Genomic DNA, 18799 nt, shown 5'->3' with positions numbered 1-18799 from the left:
CGCTCGCCGGCCAGCGCGCCCGAACGTGCGCTCACGCGACATTTCTATGGGCTACGATCGACCAGACGAACATACAAAACTTAAACGTAGCCTTTATTTCCTACCTAAGCATCCGAAGAAAAACCGAACGAATTACGCGAGTTAAGTTTCGAAAATATTAATAAATCAGGAAGAAAATGACTCTTAAACTTCAGTATCAAAACTTTTTTCAATCTATAAATTCGTATTTTCGTGTTTAAACAAAATTTAAATTATTTTCACCGTTATATTTTCAACATGCATCTCGGAAATTTGTATCGAAACTTATTTATACACAAGAAACGACTGAAAATTTCTATTCGCAACCTTTAAAATTTTACACCTTTGTAACGAGATTTACACGAATATATTAATAGTTTTGGACATTATTTTTATCCTGATGTATCTCTTGGTAGGAATAAGTCTGACCAAAGACATTTGAATATAGTAAAAGAATAGACTGTGTTTAAATTTAAACATTAATAGTGTGCTTTCGAGTGTTTTAAAGACATTGTGTAGTTATTAATAAAAATAAAATATTTAAAATTAGAGTCTAGTGAATGTTTTAGTGTCCCTGTGTGTTATAGTACTTACTACCACCATTTAGAATAAATTTGGTAAGACATTTTTTTTATTTTACACTTACTGTTAATATCGCGTATATATTTACTATATATATTTTCTTTGTCATTCAGAATTATTTATACTTTTTCTTTAATTTACGATAGTATTTGTTTACGAAATAAAGCCTTGAATGTATATTTAAAATATGTTACAAAAGTATCAATATATGGGTTAGACTGATTTAAGTTTTGTTTTTAATTTTTATCATCTAGCCAAAGATGTTTTCATCGCGATATTTTAAAAAAAAGTTCAGCTTAAACTGATAAAAAAAATATCTTTGACGTTTACAAAATTTTTGTTCAGTATTTTATTCTGTAGTAAAAATAATGTTTGAATAATATTCAGACGTATGTTTGAACAATAACCGGACGACCGTTCCACTTTTAATTTAGCTCATAATGAGGACATTTAAGTTTTGCACAATTCTAAAACAAACTATTCAGCTAAAAGCAATAGTTAATATGAAAAGATTCTAATGTTCAAATAAAACTGGCGTTTTTATTAGCAGCAATTATTATACAGTTAACGGCGATAACACAATAAGTTAACGAGTAAATAATTTATAGCGACGTCTAAACCGATACAGTAAACAGATAATTATTTGTATTGAATTATATTGTCGTCAAAATGTTTTTATTTGGCAATAATACACGTCGAAGAAAATAATATTAAACACAAAACAATTTAAAAAAAGCATTAACAAATTAATGTACCTTTAATTTAGTTTTTTGTTATGTTTTACAATTTATTGCAAAAGTTTTTCATAGAAAGTTAAACCTGTTACGTTAATATTGTATAACGTTTGGAACTAAAGCTATGTTTAATATTTTTAGAAATATTCCGTAAAGGACATACTTGTAGCACTTGAGGGTAAAGACCGAATGATAAAGTTTACCTTTACACTCATACGTATGAAGTGATCATATTATGACTTATATGCCAAATGTAAGGTATGAAATATAACAATATTTTGAATGAAAACAACTCTATTATTGAGCTGTCACCAAGCAATAGTGCGCCCGGCTGTTTTGGTACTTATATAAAGATTATTCGGACTGTGCCAAGTCCAATGACATCGGGAGTATTTTTAAAATAGTTTTACAATGCCAACGTAAGACTAACAGTTTAATTATTGAAAATTATTTACTTGTATAACATAAGGGCATTTAAAATATAATCTCGATTACTCTTAGTTATACTGCTTTTTGATGTTCTTTTCATCGCCCTTTTTGAAGCAATAAAACTTTCTAGGCCTCTCTGTGATGGCTCAATGTACATAATTAAGTAGGCTGCGCTCAAACAGAGTTTCGCTTGCGTCAAATTCATTTAACATGTTAAATTACAAAGAGGTTTTAGTTTGTAATTCATAAAAGCAGTTAGTATCGGCTTACTTGATCTGAACGTTGTGGTTTGTTGATTTGTTGAGGTTCACGTAAAACGGATATAGCACACGAGGAATGCCCATAAAACGGGCAGAATATTCCAATTTACTGTCCATCACTTTGATATAAATCTATTTTAGAAGTAACATAATAATTATTTAATAATTCAATACTTTATTCGAGTACACTTTTACAAACACTATTGAATAATTTCACTAATTTGACGTAATTAATTAATCACGTTTTGCGAAACGAGAAGAACCGACAAGAAATTCAATAGGTACTTTTGAAACGCGTAAATTATTTAATATTAAATTTTGTTTGTTAAATTAAAAGGACTAATAACGACCATTAAGTTTTCATTGAAGTTTGATTTTGCTACTTTAATTTTTAAATATAAACTTGGAACATATTATTCGAAACTCAATATACGATGAAGTACTTACCTTATGAAATAATTTTATGAAATTGGAAACTTCGTTATAAGTTTGTTTTATCTTGCTCGTGAATGTTTCCAACAAAATAATCAATACAATTTAAATACACAAAAATATTTAAAAAACGTAAGCAATTTAGCAAGTTGCAGACTATATTTCGAGCTTATAAGTAATACTTAATTCACACAAACGAGAAGCGACGAGATATCTTAAAAAACTTTAGAAGTCGTTACATGACGGTACTTCTCAAAAACTCTAAGAGCGAGGCACTTTACGAAATATAACCTTATAAAGGCAACATTATACGGACTTGACCCGTCTAATATTTTATGATTCTGAACATTTTTGTTGTTTCAACTCCACTATATTTGCAATTCAGGAGTCGCCGAGTAAACTTGACATAGATAGAGAGTATTTTGAATTTGCATTTCGGATTATCTCTATCGGTTCATTATAGAAAGTGCTTTCATATTCCTTATTTAAAATCAAGTACACTTAATTAAACGTTATATAAAATTGTGGCTAATTGTTTTTTAATGAAATGAGCGAAACCGCTTCGATATCATATTCTATAATTAAGTTTAATTTTCATTATATGAACTTTCGAATCGCATGAAAATTATAATGGACTTTTTACTGACTTTAAAATAAGAGGCTTTTATTATATTTAATTATATTTTACAATCTCTTTTTAATTGAACATATAGTCCTATTATTAATATTGTAATGAAATATCGTAATAATAATGCACTTCAAAGAGCGGTACCTATTACATTACGAGTAAAGCAGCTTTCTTAGCCCACACCACTACTTGTTTCAACGTTTACACTCAAACTACCCGACTATTTCAGACAGTATTGTAATGTCTATAAAACATTTTCATAAAAGAACAACCGAAGAATGATTTTTTTTTTATCATAAATTCTGCAATCAGAAATATTTTAAATCGCGAATATTCCTCTTGATAAAAAGGAACAAAAACATTTCATTTTATATTGAATGCAATATTAAAATGGCAATAAATTAAAACATTAGAAAAATTATCTTTAAATTTTTGAGTACGTGTTTCTTGATAATTTTCTCTGCTACCAAATATACGAGATATACTCTCAGCGTATTCTATTGTTGTATGGTTATATTTGCACCTGTGTTCTTTTTAAGGTCTAAATAATAACGAAAATATTAAATACAAGATATTGTTTATATTTCTGAATTACGATATTTTATATAAAAATAATATAAAGCATTTATTATTCTTGTGTTTGACTTTAATGAGGTCGTTTTTAAATTTTAGGAAGTTTGACGAAATAAGTTTTCTTATGCTCTCCTTTATAACTCATCGTTGACACTGGAACATAGCAATACAGAGTATCACCTCCTCACTACTACTTACTTTGCTGGCCCGCAGGAAACTCCATCATTTTAGTAATACAAGTTACATAGTAATATATCAATAGCCGGCTTATAGAAGCCCGTTACTAGTTTTAGTTGCTCGTCGCTTAATTTTAATTTCAAGCTCGCATACGCTTCTAATTACAACGATACGGAGTTATCTATCGTACTTTACACATGATCCAAGCTTATTGTAATTGTTAGTAGGCGTATCTTATCATGTCGGTGCAAGGGATTTGGATCAATACCCACGTTCTAAAATTGGAGAGCTCTTGTTTCGTTAGGCTTAATATAGCAAATTTTACGATTCTTTTTTTTTATATGAAATAGAAATATGACGTCATTTTTATAAAATATTTTCTACGTTTGTTGAGTTTAAATGTTTTAAAAATGTATTGTTCAACGTGTTATAGAGAAATTCTGATGAATTTTCACGTTTTCAATATTAATATATACAAAGTACGAGAATTCGAATGATTTTGAATTTGAATCACAAATACGTATAATTTTCTCGTATCGTATTGTTTCATAATTTGATTAATATTTTGGTGACTATATCAAAGAGGAAATCCTTGGGATAAAACGTTTATCTTAGCTTAAGTTCGTGTGTTTGAATTCGAACGAATACTCTGAAGTTACTTTAGTTCGCTTTTCGAACCATGTGATTAAATTATAGAGCTGACATCATAGTATAATACCGAAGGTTTTTTTGGTCTACAGATATTTAAAAGGATATAGAACTGTAACGACTTTTGAAAAAAAAACTCATAAGATTTAGAGAAATATACAGAAAGGTAGAATTAATAGAGATACATTTTTTTTTTATTTATTAAAATATTTAAGGAATTACTGAAAACGGTTGTATATTTCCTATTTATTTTGTACAGTAAATTAAAAGTTTTAACAATTCAACGTTTCTTTTATTAAAAAAAAAAAACGCACTTTCCAAAGGATAAAGTACACAACCAATGTATATCTAAAGAATAAAAACCGCAAATGAACGCAAATCTGAACAAATTTTAAGAGCTAGCTGACAAGTCTAACCGAATTAGCAAGTTACAAAACCATCCACATACCCACAGGTATATAACAGTAACAAGACTTACCTACATTGTTAACAAGATTACTTGCGAACAATCCAATAACAGTTTCTGAGAAGTTCAAAAGAACATGACATCCCGCATCAATTAGCTAAAAGCCAATCACAGTCGAAATCCCTTGTATGTCCGAAGAAACTTTATCTAAACGTCAAATCAGTGACGTGCAGATCTATTTCAATATACGACGATACGACCGCTTCGTAAGTCTTAAAAGGAAATGTTATATTTATATCCGTAGTGTGCACGTGTGTGTAGTAAACAGGGAATGACTTTTCCTTAGGTAACGATATTATTTATTTGATTTATAACTTGCGTAACTGTTTTATCCGCACAAACATTTTTTTAAATAATATTTAGATTATAAGAATCATTCTGAATTCGTAGAATCGTCTTATATTTATTTCAAAAATTGCCGTACTTTTAGGGATTACGTGTATTAATGAAAATGTTGGAAAGTTATTTTTTAATTGTACAAATTAAATAACATTTTTTTCTTTGTTAACGTAATTTATTTAGCACTAGCTATACCCACCCGCTTCGCTGGGCATTAGTCGTAGAAAAATATTTTTTTAATTTTTAATTTTGTAATTAATTACTGATAGAATGTACAAATAATCAAGAAACATGCGTGCTCTAATCAAATACTTAAAAATTATTTCATTTAATATTCGTCAATGATGTTCTCGATAGGCTGCAGATTGGTCATAACACCCATAAACTTATTTATCAAGATCATATCTTCTTTTTTTGAATCCGGAAACAGATATGATTTATGAGAATGTTTTTGTTGGTGTAATCTCGATGTAAAGTTGGTACGATGAAAATTTTAATTAAATTTCTATAGTCTAGAAAAGTTTGTATCACACAAAAACGTCCTCTATTATCCGGTTCTATCAAATATCGATGTTATTACATTTACAACCTTGTCATACCCTTGCTTGAAGTTTTGATTGGTTGCATCGAATGTAATTTAATCGTTCGTTCTCGACCATAGCGTACATGTCAACAATGAATTGTTAAAACAGTTGACGATACTTCAGAATATGGTCAGATTAATTATCTCTAATAATACTATACGCATAAAAATCTTACTCTTCGATGTTATAGAGCCAGTCGTGAGATTATTTTGATACAGTCCGAGATGATATCCATCTTCTAGTCGCATAATCATAATTGCATAATCGTAATAATTGTCATACGATTGATATTTTTCAGCGACACCTTGATTGTTTTTGTGTCGCTTAGTGATGACAATACCTCGTTATGTAATTTCTGTACCGACAATTACAGCTGTGACTTCAGGAGCTATGGAAGCTTTAATACGCCTTTTATGCTCTGCGTTCTATCTGCATTGATAATTACTTTGAATCATTTGTTTTTTCACTTTCTAGAGCAGTTTTAGGCATAATCCTAAATTTAGCGATTATTTCTCGATTAGTTGTGGTACTGTACATGCATCGAAGATCATTTTTTTTCTACGTTGTCCGTGAAATAAATGTCCAGAGATTGAGGATTTTATTTAGATACTTGAAGAAGTGAACCAATCACATGATACACTTTAAGCGTAGACGCGAAATTATTGTACTGTACAATATTTGTTGCTCCAAAAGATGTCATTTAAAAGCATGAATTGTAATTTCTAATATACTGAAGGAAATATTTAGACTCCTTAATAGTTCCCGTCACGTAGGTAAGAAGAGGATCTGGTGATTCAACCAGTTGTGGTAAATATATTTTACCAGTGGAGTAGCATATACCATCAGTTTATTTAGGGTGACAATATGGCCATACTTTATTCATTGAACCAATAATCACATCGGGATTCATCTTGTTATCATAACCTATATAGTAATTGAAGGCTGATTTATTAAGATTGGTTCTAGTTCTTGACTTAGTCTATTTTAATCGTTCATCATGCAGTCATTGGGCTTGTCAGGTTTATCAGTATCTCTCGATAAAGAAGCTTGTTCGATGATCTGGAACTTGATCATTTCGTTGACTAACTGTTTTAGCAGGTCTTAAAGTAGAAATTCGGATTCTATTTGTTTCTAAACGTATTTCTTGTTGGTGTGTTGTTTCCGTAGCTGTTTTGGATGACGCTACGCATATATTGTTGATATTCCGATCTTCTATTTCTTCAATGGCATGGTGGTTTCAATTTATATAAATAAGTTGTTTTTTTTTTTGGTTATGGGTCTTACGTTTACATTTTATACTAAAGATTCATTGTTATTGGAGTTATGAGTATACTTACCAATAATGATTATTGTTTACTTTCTTATAATCAGAACAGCTAATCACTTCTTCCCATATATGTATTTTATAATAATTATCTCATTTTAAAATGACAACTATTATTGTTGTGATTATTTTTTGTTTATTGGCATATGACGGAAATTAAGTTAGTTGTTATGCTTTTTGAATAGATTTTCATTTTTTATTTCATATTTTATAATTATCGGTTGATCGGAATATAAGTGCATCATGATACACGTAAGGGCCATCTGTTGGTTATTTTTAATGATACGGATGAAATAATTACTTTCTCCATAACACAATAGATAAATATACCAATTTCCATAATGATCGATCAAATAGTTTCTGAGTTTATCAATGACACACATACAAAAACATCCTTTTGGCTATCTATATATACTTTTCTATGTATAGATCGCCTATGATTTGCGCAAGTACATGTTTTTCCTGTATGCCAATTTTTATAAAAATACAGACACACAAAAAATTTCAAAAATGGTAAAAATTAAGTCAGTCAAAGAACACAGTTATGACGAATTACGACAAAAATAAGTGTACAGACAGACTCTAGAGATTTATATAATAGTATAGATTTAGTACTGACGTGCGATAGCTTTATTATTAGCGTATTTTATGTATAACTTTTTGTGTTTCTATACCGATTTCTATGATTTTTTTTTATGGAATAGTTAATACTGTTAACTTTTGTAATTTGGGATGATTGAGAGTGTTATAATCGTAGAAATAGACAAATATAATCAGAAAGCTTCGAACTACTACGCTATTGGGAGTGACACATGTTATTGTGAGTCAACCATAAAAGATAGACATAGGCTGTCAGGGGATATTTTTTGTATAATTTTAAGGAGAACATTTTCGTAGTACATGATTTCTGTGTAGCTTTAACCATTAAGGCTAAACACGCGACGGAAGCTCAAAATATGGGGTAACTTCTCCCGTTTTTCAGACATTTCCCTTCACTGCTCTGCTCCTATGGACTTTAACGTGATGAAAAGTATACTATAACCAGCTCAGGAGTATGAAAAATAATTGCACCAAGTTTCGTTAAAATCCGTCGAGTAGTTTTTGTTTCTATAACGGTTATATGGACAGACAGACAGACAGACAAAAATTTTACTGATTGCATTTTTGCCATCAGTATCGACCCCTGATCACCCCCTGATAGTTATTTTGTAAAAATATTTCATGTACAGAATTGACATCTCTACAGATTTATTATTAGTATAGATATCGCGTCCCTTAATACTTCATACGAAAAAGGTATGGTTTTGAGAATATATTTTGTTTTTCAATCCCATTTCCAAGTATTTTTGAGTGAGAATACTAAAGCTATTCAATTGTAACCAAACAAAAAATAGATTGACAGGCAGATGAGAATAAAGTAATAATGTTTTGTCTTTTTATGTATTTAAACTTCTTGAAACAAATTTTTTTTTTTTCCAATTACTGTCAAAATTAAAGAAGCAATTCGCATTAACATAATAATTTAATTCGTTTTACATCCATCCGATTCCGTTTGTCCGATGTTTATAAGACCCTTGAGCTTCATTCAAACTTCATCGGAAATGTTTATTGTAAGGTGTATAAAGGAATACTGATTAACGTGAATCGAATATTTTCAGCTTAACATCACAATCCATCATGCTAAAGATTTTTTATTGATGTATACAATTTCTTCGTAATGATTAGGCGAGATAGCCCAGTTGTTATAACGCGTGCATCTTAACCGATGATTGCGGGTTCAAACCCAGGCAAGCACCACTCATTATTCATGTGCTCAATTGGTGTTTATAATCCATCTCGTTCTCAGCGGTGATGGAAAACATCGTGAGGAAACCTGCATGTGCGAAATTCCACTGACCAGCAATGGAACAGTGTGGTGGAATACGTTCCAAACCTTCGCGATGGAAACCTTTGCGATGAAATAACCTTTTACATCAGACATTTAAAATTATAATTTCAATCCCAAAACGTTACGTAATTATAATAAAATGTTTATAATGAACGAACGGAGGTGACGTGATTTCGACCAGCCTAATCAATGGTGATCTAATCTTCCCTACACATTTCCAACATCACTCATTAGATAAATGTAATAAAGTGATAAAGGTTTTAGTTACGAATAATAAAACCATATAATTGTGCCTGTAATTACTGAATTACTTTCTTAATGTCAAGTCTCTGAAACTAATAATAAAATGTTTGTAATATAATATAAGGGAAAAGGATGACTATTATCGTAATATATAAGAATGAATGCTTATTTGATTGCTCTCTAAGAAATTCCGAGCCATTAATCTATTTGCGTTGAAACTTTGATTTTTCAGCATATGCCCAGCAAAGGTCCGATACCCAAAAGTGTGAAGTATTGCATTATAATGTTAAAATATTACACTTGGTTTTGAGTATGCATTAATATTTGTAGATAGAAATGTACTTTACTTTGCAAAATTTTCCAATACTAAATAGTACAAACGCGGCTTACGCGGTATTTTTTATAACTATTAATAGTTGACTAAATCTTTATGAATAACCAGTTATTTTCAACCACTGACATTTTGTAGCTGCCATATGATGCATCCACGAATATTTTTAGTCATCCCGAAATAACAAAATTGCTGTATCAGCTCAAAATAAAATAAAATAATTAAAAGATGAAATATTTTTTTTATATATACAAATATATACTTATTACTTCATTGATAAATAATGTATCACAGAAATATATAACGCTTTACTTTCCAATACCATAAATGCTTCTGCACTTAAAATAGCAAATCAGACATAATATAAAAGATCTTTTAATTTGACGTTCGACTCAATTTATTAAATATTAACATTTAACAGGCTCAATTATTTCTATTTATCTTCATTCAATTCGAAATCATATCAAAAATATAATCAAATAATGTCAAAGATCAAAAGAACAGGATAAATCGACTTAAAATATAAGACAGTAAAAATTAATCACAGTACAGCGGGAACAGAAATGTGTGTCACTCATAAATTCCCGATGTCAATCCCGAAGGTTGACAATCCACAGATTAAAAATTAAAGGTTGCGTTTTCAGGAAATCGTTTAAGAGCCAATACGTAGTATAAACAGCTGAGTTGAGACCCGGCCGCAGGTGGGACGCTCGAAATAAATTTAGCTCGTGATTCGACGTTCATTGTCACCAACTAGCCAAGGTCCCGAGATCGTGGGATCATCTGTAAAGACAATTATTCATATTATATAACATTTATGCGGCGTTTAAATATTTTTATTGGATATATCTGTATACGTTTTTGGGACCATTATCACTTCGTTAATGGCTGTCATAATACCCATAAGTAATATGCACGTGAGTATTTAATGGGGTATACGATTTCGAGTTTCCAGTACGTACATAAGTGGATGATAATTTTAATTGATTCCTTCAAGTGAGGTATCGTTGTTAAGGTCTCTTAAATCCCAGTTGAATGTACTTCGATTGTTTGACCCTCGTAAGCGCTTTAACGTGACTTTCTAACGTATCTGGTCCACCAAGTAATGATTATTTTTCAACCATCATTATTTATTATTGCTTACGCTTACCGCTGTCTGTCCCTATGTATGCCGAGATCTTTAAAATTACACAACGGATTTTGATGCGGTTTTTTTAATAGATAGAGTAATTAGAGAGGAAGGTTTTTTTTTATATATAATATATGGAGAATATAGAAAATAAATAAGAAAAATTATGTAGTAAGTATTATTTAATGTCAGCATTGCACCTGTGTGAAGCCGGGCGGCTCGCTACTGGTATTATAAATATGTAAGTTTATTCTGTTTTTTGTTAGGTTTTTTTTCGGATTAACGTGCTAGTCGAATAAGAATAGAATATACAACTTACGAATTGATTAGTATCAGATTGATATAAAACTTCAATATTAGTTAAGAGGCATAATATTATGCTCATAAATGTTGTATTATGTTTGAGATAATCTAGGTTATTGCGTCAATGTCGTTGGAGTAAAAACAATCAGTCCAGAATATTTCAAGCAAGCTGCCAAAACTAGAACAGAAAGATTTGTAAATCTTCAAAAAGTCCAAAGAAAAGTCAAAATTCATCGTCTTTATGAGATATTTTTTATCCATTATATGTTTCAAACAATTCGATAAAATAATATTTTATATCGAGCAATTTATTTTTGAGCCAATAATAATTCAGATCAAAACGAATATCAGGTTAATCAATTTCTGTAAAAATATACGCTGTTTTCAAGCAATTTGTAATTGGGATAAATAGTTTAAGAGATATTTTAAGATGTTGAAATAAACACATGGAAAAATTAATTGCGATAATATCAGAAAAGTACGCGTGAAGATAAATCTATAATTTGCTTCTAAATATCTCGAGACATATTCAATTTTATCCATTCGAGCTTGGATGAATTTATAATTGTATTTTATAGACCTTGTATTAAAATTAAATATCAATTACGCTAGTAGTAATATTTTCAACCGCTACGGATAATATAAACTTAATGGATATAATTATTATCCCTACTTCTTCTTTTCTAAATCTTGCTCGGCTGACTTAAAATGAACAACGAATTTTATATTACATATTTTATATTCGATTAGCCCTCGTTTATAAATTTTAAATTAAATTTCGATGATTTATTTCGTTTTGTATTAAATATTTTAAAATTTTAATTGATTCTATATCTTTATATTTGTATTAAGCTTCGTAATTCAAAGCACCCATTGAATATGATACGATAAATATTTTGATTATCACTTTATGATGGGCGGTGAACCCTAGATAATTGCGCTGTGTATTAACCATACCTTACAACGACAACGCGTGACCGAACCTTTGGCCAGTAATTACACCGGTGCACCCAAACTCACTTTTTAAACGGAACCACAACAATTTCTGTATAAGTTGGAAGAATTTCTGGGCTTGAAAAGACCCTACCACCAAACAAAGATTAATATGACAATTCTAAATTCATTTATAGTTAGCCTTTCATATCAAAATAATATTAACTCAAAAAATCGCTGTTGAAAGTGTAGTCTTAATACGAAGAGAACTCCATTTATTTACTAATAAGTCCCATTTGATGAGCATTATTTGCATATTAAACTACATTTTTTCGTACGAAATTACTTCAATCTCAACGGTAATAAATCTTCCTCTAAATGGCAGTTCCATTTTTACACGACCATAAACTCTCTAGTAGCAAATAAACGACGCAATCGGCGTGAGCCGCTTTGTAGCCGACATCGTAATTTTAATCTACAGGCCTATTGAATGACGTCTATCAGGTAGACTCATTGGAAATCTGAATGGCTTAACTAGAATTTGGTAAATATTTGTTCCCAACATATACATACACACATATTTTGCGAACTCATTTCATTGTTGGTATCTACTTAGTATCTTAATGCATTAGTTATTACTAGGTCCTTTATTTTATTTACGAATAAACTAATTCAAATTATTTATTAAAAAAAACTTTTTGAATCCAAGTAACCCGGTTAGAAAAAGTGAATCATATTCGAAAATTAAGAGTTCTAATCCTACTCTATATTTTCTCAATTATATTATACAAGCAACTTGCCTCGGCTTCGCACGAGTGCAATGCTGATAGTAATTATTCTATAATATATTAAGGTACTTAATTGGATAAGGATTAATGCTTTATTGCTTAAAATCGCTTCGTTAATATTATGTTATTTCTCTGTATGAAAAATAAAGTATAAAAAAGTTTATTATGGTTTATCCCAAAAAATAGACATACACCATCATATACTTTTTTGTAGATGTACATTATTTTGCTCTATCTGATAGGATCCAGTCAGATTTTGCAATGCAAGTGAAAAAAGTGTTTATTTACGGCATCACATTAGAAACCTGTAAATTTATCAGTGTTTGTCTATTATATTATGCATGTAGTATATATATGAACCTACCTCTCGAAACTATCTATACATTAAAACAAAAGCTTCAAAATACTTCGCCTACTTTTAAAGATCACGAAAACAGACAGACAGAGGGATGGGAGAGTTCCCAGAGTTTTATTAGTATAAAACAAAGTTAGTGATGACTGATTTGTGTTAACAATTCGTCTCATCCTCGGTTGTTAAGGAAAATGTTCTGGAAAAAACTAGATAGGTACCCATATAGTTGATATGTACGTATCCACTAACCCACATTGAAACCCTTGGGATTCGCAAAGGGTTTCAATGAGTGGCTCCACGTCACTTGCGGCCCTGTCCGGCCTCGGGACATTTATAGGCTGCTAATTAATATTTCTACTTTCATATATTAACATATTTATATATTCCATTTTATGTTCAATGTAATTAAATATATTACATATAAAACTTCTTTGTTTAACATCAAAGTCACTGAACAAAGTACGAAAAGATTACGATTACGACTTCGAAAGTTTACTGTAAAAATATTATCGGCATTCGTTAAAAGAAAATCCACTTTGTCTCAGCAAAAAACTGCGAAATTGAAACAACATTAGAAAAAAACGTACTATATCATAATAAAAAAATCTTTTTACTTAATAATTTTCGATTAAAATTAATTTCTCAGAAATGAGTAAGTATACAGTAATATATCACGCTTTCGTAGTATCATGTGATGTTAATTTATTTTAAATGAATAAAGGCGCTATTTATAAAAGCTTAGCAATTCGCCCAAAATAATTACATAGTCCTTTTAAATTTATTAATGTTTACATATGATAAAATTGATGGAAAACCAAAAATAACAAAACTGATGTTGATTTAAATTTTCTATTTACATATAAAATCGCTTACGGGATTACGATATAAAATAATTAAACAAATTTATGCTCTTTTACAAATTAAATATACACTATATTAAACTAGGATGATTTATATTAAACCATATAACGGTATATTTAATAGATTATTTACATACGAAACACACTTTATTGATTGTATCTAAAAGTCATTTTTCAAACACGATTGCTCTAGGTCTTTGCAATCCTGCACTAATCTGAACACATCTTTACGTCTAGGAAGTGAGTTTACAGCTGTCATAAAACGGTTTACAACCTAACGTGTGCTTCTTGGTCCTTAAAGTTAATGTAACGGAGAAAAACGGAATAAAATAGGTACTCTATATTCTTAAACGTTCTGGTAAACATTGAGTGTCGCGTAATGAATTCGTTTTGTAACCACAGTAGAACTTCAGAACTGAATATTTTACGCACATGTGTTTGGTATACGTAAAACGCTTAATTCTGATTCTGAATTTGCTGAGCTAAAATCAAACAAAGTATAATGGATGAAAAAAATAGAACGACACGTCTTTTGAGCTTCGGAGTTTTAAAGAAAAAAGTGTTTTCAGAACATACACGCACGTAACAATTATTGACGTAAAACTTTTTTGGCTGAACACTATTCAGAATAATATTCGGTCGGCGTTACATTTTACCTTCGAAAAAAAAAGATCAGAAATGACATTAAGTTGAAAGTATTATTTTGTTTAGAAAGTATGTTAAAATCATAATAATTATGAAGAACTCTAGTCGTGCTAAGGATTTAATAATAAAATAAAAACATTGGATATTCAAAATAATTTTACTCTACATTAATAGTAGTCTCTTAAATAGAAATAAATAAACTTTCCCATATATATTTATTTTCTTAAAAATATAAACATTACTAAATTTACTAAATAAGAAAATAGTTACAAAACATTTCACATTAATATAATTATACAATTAGAACTTTTAGTTCATCTCAAGACGGATTGTTTGATGTTGCAAAACGGAAACAGACTTAGCAGGTGCAATTATTACGAAGCGAAAATCTTCTCTAGGAGACGATTTTGTGAAATGAATTTATTTGTATTCAAGGTGTGTGAAATAATATGAATAAAACGTATCTTATGGCTTTTGAAAAGTAAAGAAGACAATGAATGTTTTGCTTCTGAACTGATATTCTGCCATATAATTAACATTTTTACAAACATATATTAAATACTTCGAATAAACAATCGATATTTAATTCTGCTTATAATTCGTATTTTTTAAATATTGCTCTGGAATTTCTTTTAAAAATCAGTTGTTCTTTTGCTTAACTGGCGTTCGATCTTTTTTAAATAGCTCTTTCTGTAACGGCACAGAGCTTTTCCGGCTTGAGCTTCGCGGAGGGTAAAACGCAAATGTCAAACAGGAAGATTCCGCCTTTACTGATATTATAGAGAGTTAAAATTTGTTGTAATATATGTAGGGGTTTATCCCCGGAACTAATGTTCCGATAATTAATTCTTTTCCTCTGGTAGAAATTTGTAGTGTTCTTAATAGAAATAGCGAAAATAATTGTTTTAAATAGTACAATTTTTAGGTTAATAGTAAATAATAAACTATACTGGTTCAATTTCATCAAATTATAAGATTTATTTTTTCATTTAAAAGCTCGAAGCACCATATGAAATCACTGAATGAAATTGCGTCGTAGCTTGCTATGACTAGTTGAATAGTTTCACAAAGAAGAGGATTCTGAATCGGATTGACAGTTGCATTGAATAGTGGATCTGTGTAACAAGTTTGGATATAGGAGGCAGCCTATGAGCCAAATTTATATCAATTGAGTCAAAAACGTGCCGAGTATATGATGGAGACGTCCTGGTATAGTGCAGCGTGCATTAGTACTTTTTGGCTGTCAAACGATCGAGACTGGTCAATTGCTCTCGTCATCACGACAAATGTCTTTCGCATACGATTCAACAGATCATATCAAAACACGAGAATTATGTCCGAAAACTCTCTGTCACTCACCGTACTCACTAGACCTTAATCAAATTTAATTACGTAAATTTAAGTAAGTAAAGATTTAGATTTTTTTTTACAACTGTGAAAAGTTTTAAATTTGATGATGTCGTAAAAAACGCCTTTAAAGAGTTCATCGATTTCCATTGCCAAGATTTCTATAGACTATATTCAAGAGACTACAATGAACTTCCATTAAAACGGCGAAATTGAACGACGATAATAACTAATAGGTATTTATAATATGTATAACTAGCGATCCTCCCCGACTTCGCACGGGTGCAATACTGACGATAAATATACTACAGGATTTGTACTGTATACGTGTGTACAAAAACCTTCCCCCCGATCATTCTATCTTTTAAAAAAAACGTATCAAAATCCATTGCGTAATTTTAAAGATCTAAGCATACATATTAACAGAAAGAGGTAAGCTACTAAGCTACTTGGTTTTATACTATTATAATGATACAATTAATAAAATAAATGCTTTAAATAAATCGTATATTCTACATAAAACAGCGTTTGTAGGTAAGGATCTACTATAAACAATTTTACTAAGTAATTAAGAATTCGTGTTATGTAAGGTGCGTTTTGGCTCTAGAAAATGATTAATGAACGAGTAAAATATGACTCATAAACATTTTTTCTCTTTTATGTTATACATTATAGTTGTGAATTTAAAATGCAATATCATATGAAATACATAATTATATTTATAGATTTCATATGAAAGCAATGAAATCTATCTCTGAACTCTTCACAGACTTCCTAGATTTTAATTAACGATTCTATATTAATAATAAATTCATAAAATAATACATATTTCAATAATCGTTAGTAGGAATTAATTAAATTATTTCATTGAAATATTTATTAATAGTAGTTGTAAATTGAAGTGCAAAGTACTACCCCATTTAAAAATAATTGTATAACTGGAAAAAAAGCTTTGATTAATTTCAAATATCAACAATCTGTTGTACTTTTAATTCTTTTTAGCACCAGTATAAAAATCCAAAACGTTTCTTTGTACAAATACATTCTATTTTGAAAAAAAAATCGATCATGGTATCAGTTACTTAGAATATAGTTACTTAGAATTAATGTCGACGATGTGACCATAAAACAGATATTTGTAATAAGTTAAAATATACGACGCAGTTATAATGGTACCAAACAAAATACTGTCACATAGAGTTGTCTGCACAAATAACATTAGTCGTGTAATATGGACTAAATCCTACCGAGGACTAATACGAAACTGTCCACATTGTTCACATTTACATATTCACGACAGCATTGAAAACAACTTGTTTAAACTACAAAACTGACGAATAATGAGAATTAATGAGAATTTCATACTTAATTCTAAATAGCAAGAGTATCAATTGTTAATCATTAGTATTAATTTATTTAAAGTAATGAGTCATTAGTATATAAAAAAGTGTAACGCTTTTTGGTAAATTGCGTCAACTACTTCATTAATTTTTCGTACGCCCAACAGATATCGTTTTAAGATTATTATTATTATTTTTAATGCTATTGATTACTAGTTTTAGTATATACTGTAGTTTTTATCACTCGAATTGGTTTATTCAAAGTCTATTCATAATAGAACATTTAGGAAAAAAATAATAATAGGGCACGTTTTTTTAGAATAATTAATTTTATGAAATAAAAAAAAATCAATTTAAATATTGATAAATCATACAATAATTGAAAACTTTTTAAATAATATTCACGAACATTTTTTTAATATTAATATTTACAAGGAAGAAATTATATTTTTTATTCGAGTAAGCTCTTATACGAACTTTTGATCGTTTCACAAGATTAAATCTAAATATTTGAATATACATTCCACCCAGAAGAACTATACTTAGTAAAGACATTGTTTATTAAAATCATTATTTACTTGCAAACATACCCATAACTTTGTCGGCTCATTTACTATGATAACTACATATTACGTTGCAACTCCTTGGTTATTTTGTCGTATTGTTAGCCGTGTTTTTGTGTAACGAATTCTGTAGACGACCAACCTTACGATACGTCCGTATTTAAGTAGGTCATAAATTAAATGGTGGGGTGTGGCCGTTCTAGTGGAACGCGTGTATAATTATTAAGTGCGTTAGAAGAATTAATAACTCTATGGTATATCAGTATGTCCCAAACTACAGTTCTCTTCAAATGTAAACGTTTAATTTTTATTTGATTTCATTCAATTTTACTAAAACTTAATTAATGTATACAATTATGAGGCGTCCGTATAAAAAATAATATAACTGTAAGTGTATATAGATATATTATACAGAAGACTATCTAAATACCTAATTTAAATCTTCGTTGAATTTATCTTCATATAAGATTTAAAATTTGAATTAAAAACTGTTTTGGCTGCTCAGGACTATGTATATGCATACTACATATTTCATATTTGTATAAAAGTGAACCTTCTTCCGGTATAATGTGGATATATTCAATTATATCATACGTGTAAAAAAAAAAGTGAAATATTTCTGTCACGTGTACACGCGTTTTAATTTATGATATAATTTCTACCACTATGTAAATAAAAAATACCTTCTCGTTTCAGTTGTTGTAAAACATACTGTACAATTTGAACTGCGTGTATGTTTTGTAATATTGAATCTAAGAGATATGGACATGACGATGTATTTATTTCTTTTTAATACCAACATTCATTATATTATGTACAGATTTTGATTTAGTTTTATTTCAAGTATATTCATTTTATAGAAATTTTACGTTTCCACTCAAAT

The 18799-nt window shown here is 29.5% G+C and overlaps 1 protein-coding gene across 8 annotated transcripts in view; it reads left to right on the top strand.

Moving 5' to 3' along the window:
- Window positions 1-18799, top strand: part of LOC124530166 — a 206892-nt gene continuing 188093 nt past the window's right edge. For all 8 annotated transcript variants that reach the window (XM_047104169.1, XM_047104163.1, XM_047104166.1 and 5 more), the window contains exon 1: window positions 1-635. The gene's annotated coding sequence lies outside the window, so the exon portion shown is untranslated. The remainder of the gene's footprint in view (window positions 636-18799) is intronic.

The sequence above is a fragment of the Vanessa cardui genome, chromosome 6, assembly GCF_905220365.1.
Source record: "Vanessa cardui chromosome 6, ilVanCard2.1, whole genome shotgun sequence".
In the NCBI taxonomy this organism is placed as follows: Eukaryota; Metazoa; Arthropoda; class Insecta; order Lepidoptera; family Nymphalidae; genus Vanessa; species Vanessa cardui.
Note: the sequence above shows the minus strand (reverse complement) of the source record. Positions and strands in the feature narration are given on the sequence as shown.